Source organism: Aulonocara stuartgranti (genome assembly GCF_965226115.1).
Source record: "Aulonocara stuartgranti genome assembly, chromosome: 7".
NCBI lineage: Eukaryota > Metazoa > Chordata > Actinopteri > Cichliformes > Cichlidae > Aulonocara > Aulonocara stuartgranti.
Genome location: NC_138945.1, coordinates 3,380,159 through 3,384,379, shown reverse-complemented (window position 1 = coordinate 3,384,379; position 4,221 = coordinate 3,380,159).

Here is a 4,221-nt window from a genome sequence, read left to right as displayed (position 1 = left end):
AGGCATGTCCCACTGGGAGGAGGCCCCGGGGCAGACCCAGGACACGCTGGAGAGATTATATCTCTCGGCTGGCCTGGGAACACCTTGGTATTCCCCCGGATAAGCTGGAGGAGGTGGCTGGGGAGAGGGAGGTCTGGGCCTCTTTGCTTAGGCTGCTGCCCCCGCGACCCGGCCCCGGACAAAGCGGATGAAGATGGATGGATGGATGTTTAGTCCTTATTTTTTAGTTGTTTCTGTCATCTCCCCCTGTACTCAGTCTCCCTGGTTCCTATGTGTCATGTTTCTTGTCTATGCGGTTAAGTTCATGTCATGTTTTATCTCCATGTCTATGTCTCCGTGTTTCCTGTTTTATTTTGGAAGAGTCTGGTGTTCTTTGTTCATTGTAGCTAGTGTTACTCTCCTCTGTATTGTCATTATGTTTCATTCTAGTCAGCTGTGTTCTTATGTGTCTCCACTTCACCTGATCACCTCATGTGTATGTTTAAGTCCTCAGTCTTCCTTTGTTCGTTGTCGCGTCGTCTGTGTACTTCCCCTCTAGTCAAGTTAAGTGTTTTTCAGGATTCTGTGCAGTTCATGTTTGTCATTTGGTTTATGTTGTTTTTCATGCAGCCGCACGATGAGGTTCCGTGCAGGTCATGTTCATGTCTGTTTTCGTCACGCCATTTGGTTCACAGTTTCCATGCATCTGCACAGCATTCTGTTCACGGTAATCATAGTTATTCCTTTCAGTCAGGTTAGTGTTTTTCCAGTTTAGGTTTTTGGTTAGTTGCAGTCTCTGTCCCTGTTATGTTTTGTCTACTCCCTCCTGCATCAGCCCAAATAAAGGCTCGCTTTCAGTTTAAGTTCACTCCCGTCTCCTCGCCTGTGTTCGCGCCTGGGTCAACCACACACACTCTCCACACGGTCTGCCCCCGCTGGCTGTGACAGTACGACGTGACCAGTATGGACCCAGCGGACAGTACGGATGGGATTGGGGAGGAGCTGCAGCGGATCAGCCAGATCATGACACGCATCTGCGGGTGCGCGGACCCTAAAGTGGTGTCCACTGGATTGGCGACCATAGACGCCATCCTCCGGAAAGAGCCGCAGCTCCACCAGTTTCCTCAGCTTATTGAGATGTTTGACTCTCTGGGCCCCCTTAAGGAGGAGCTTCGGGCTCGTGCGCTGGCCCAGAGGGTATTGAATGCAGACTCAGCACCCATGACCCCACCCAATGAGCGGGAGTCGTCATTCCTGCCTCGTGAACCGGAGGCGGTCAGAGTCGGAATGCTGAGTCTCACCACCGACCCGCCATCGGCTCACGTTTCACCAGCTTCCGCGTCTTTGCCACAGTCTAGCCGCACAGCGCGGCGCACAGAGATGACGGAAGCCATAGACTTCGGTGAGGAGGAGCGGCAGCAGGTGTTACGGGCTTATCGGGAGGAAGAGCTCTGATGGAAGCCCTGGCTCCTTCTCGACGAGGAGCTCCCACCCATCGCCCCGCCTCGGACCAGCCGCTCACCTTCACCCCCCTCGTGAGGACTTCTCTTCTCCGGCCGCTTGCCCGGCGAGGAGGTGGGCGGAGGAGGAAGAGTCGGTCCCCGCCGTTAATACCGTCGCACTCATGGCCGCTCCTAGGAAGAAGCGGCGTCTGCGGCGTCGTCGCTCCATGCAGCCGCCACAGCCTCTCCAGAACGAGGCAATACAGAGACAGAGTTTCAACCAGGAGGCTCCCTTTCCACCAGAGATTGGCTGTAGGTGAGTGCTCAGACAACAATGAGTTTATTTATCCAATTTGTGACTGCAAGGAAAATGTGTGTGAGTCAGCTATAGCCAGCTCTGGTGGGGTTATAAACGTCCCGGAAACTAGTCCTGGACATGTAAATCATGCTTCCATAGACAATCTTGTCATTAATGTAGCTCATGTGGCCGAGTGGGCTGCTTGTGAATCTGAAACCTCATCACAGGCCGAGACTGAAGAGACAGTGTGTTACCTACCTGTGACAGAAGAAACCAACTGTATCCAGAGGCCAGGGAGTTTTGAAACCAGTACTGCTTTAACCATTAACACACTCTCTGGGGACTCTGAGACTATTAAGGATAATTCTGAGTCTCGAAATCCTGTTCTAACAGGTTTGAGCCTGCCGTTATTCCTGCGTCCTCTGAGGGAGAGTCTTATCTGTCCGGCCCACAAGCTGGCTGGAGACCCACAGGTGTGTTCTGCTGTATACGTGAACCAAGACACTGCAACTGGTTCCGGGGCCTGTAATGAAGTAAGTTCTGCCTATGTTGCCAAGACACAGCAAGGAAATACTGAGTATACTTGTATACTTCTACAACTGTGCCATCAGCAGCGTTCTGACGTATGGATTTCTAGTGCGGTTCCCCAGCTGCACCAAGGCCGATCAGCAAGCACTCCAGCGGGTGGTGAAAGAAGCTGGCAGAATTATTGGAACAAGTCTGCCAGAGATTAGTAATATCTTCCCCACTCGCTGTCTGAGTATGGTCCACAGTATCCTGCGGGACCAACATCACCCTGCGCGCCACCTTTTCCACCTGCTGCCCTCAGGGAGAAGGTACAGGTCTATACAGGCCAGAACATCCAGACTGGCCAACAGCCTGTATCCACAGGCTGTGAGGCTCCTGAACTCTCTGCCCCCCTCTCACGGACAATAACCATATCCAACTTCTTAATAGCACTGAACTGGTCTGCATTGGTGCATCATATCTTTATTCTCTTTCCCCCTCCTGCCCCCCCCCCCCCCTCTTTCTTAAATAGATAACTATCATATCTGACATCATATCTCACAGTACAATAATGTTGAATCGGTTGCATTGTTGTACTTTGTCATGTTTCTCAGGTCTTTGTCTGAATTTCTTATGAACATTACTTGTCATGTTCTCATGTTGTTGCTAAGGATTGTCTTATTGCACTGGAGTCACACTGGGTTAAATATTTACACTTGGGTTTTAAGTATTTATTATTTTCTTCATTATTTTATTTACGGGTTGTACGGAAGCCCCAAACGCAATTTCATTGCTCTTTGACAATGACAATAAATACTTAATAATAATATAAGACTGCCAGTTTACAGTTATGTTCTTAATATTTGTAAGAGCCCTGAGCAAGAAGAAGCTGTCTTTTACAACAAAATTTATTTGTTTCTCAAATGAAAACTGCTATCAAAGAACATCCATCCATCCATCTTCTTCCAGTAATCCGGGGCCGGGTCGCGGGGGCAGCAGCCCAAGCAAAGAAACCCAGACCTCCCTCTCCCCAGCCATCCTCCAGCTTGTCCGGGGGAACACCAAGGCGTTCCCAGGCAAACCGAGAGATATAATTTCTGCTGCGTGTCCTAGGTCTGCCCCGGCATCCTTGTGAGATGTCCGAACCAGCTCGACTGGCTTCGATGTGAAGGAGCACCGACTCTACTCTGAGCCCATCCTGGATGGCCAAACTTCTCACCCTATCTCTAAGGGAGAGGCCAGCCACCCTTCAGAGGGAGCCAATTTCCGCCACTTGTATGCGCGATCTCGTCCTTACGGTCACTACCAACAGCTCATGACCATAGTTGAAGGTAGGAATGTAGATCGACCGGTAAATTGAGATCTTCGCTTTTACACTCAGCTCTCTCTGAGACCGGTACAGCGTCCACCTCACTGCAGCCGCAGCACCAATCCGTCTGTCGAGCTCCCGCTCCCTTCTCTTGTTAACCGTGAACAAGACGCAGAGATACTTAAAATCTTCCACTTGGGGCAAGAACTCATAGGCACTCCACCGTTTTCTGGCTGAGGACCATGGCCAAAGTTTTGGAGGTGCTGATTCTCATTCCCACCACTTCACACTCTGCTGCGAACCATTCCAAGGTAAACTGGAGGCAATCACCCGATGAAGCCAACAGAACCGCATCATCCACGAAAGCAGAGATGAGATTCTGATACCACCCACGTAAAAGGCTTCCGCCACTTGGAGCCCCCAAAGATTGGTGGGTCATCCCCTTGGTCCCAGACTCTGCTTCCTCCACAGAAGACATGCTAGTGGGATTAAGGAGGTCCTCGAAATATTCCTTCCACCGCCCGACAGTTTTCTCAGTCGAAGTTGGCAGCACTCCACCCACTCTACCTGCACTATACACAGTGCAGGTAGAGCACTGCTTTCCCCTCCGGAGTCGCCCGACGGTTTGCCAGAATCTCTTCGAGGCAGTCTGAAAGTCTTCTTCCATGGCATCCATGAACTCCTCC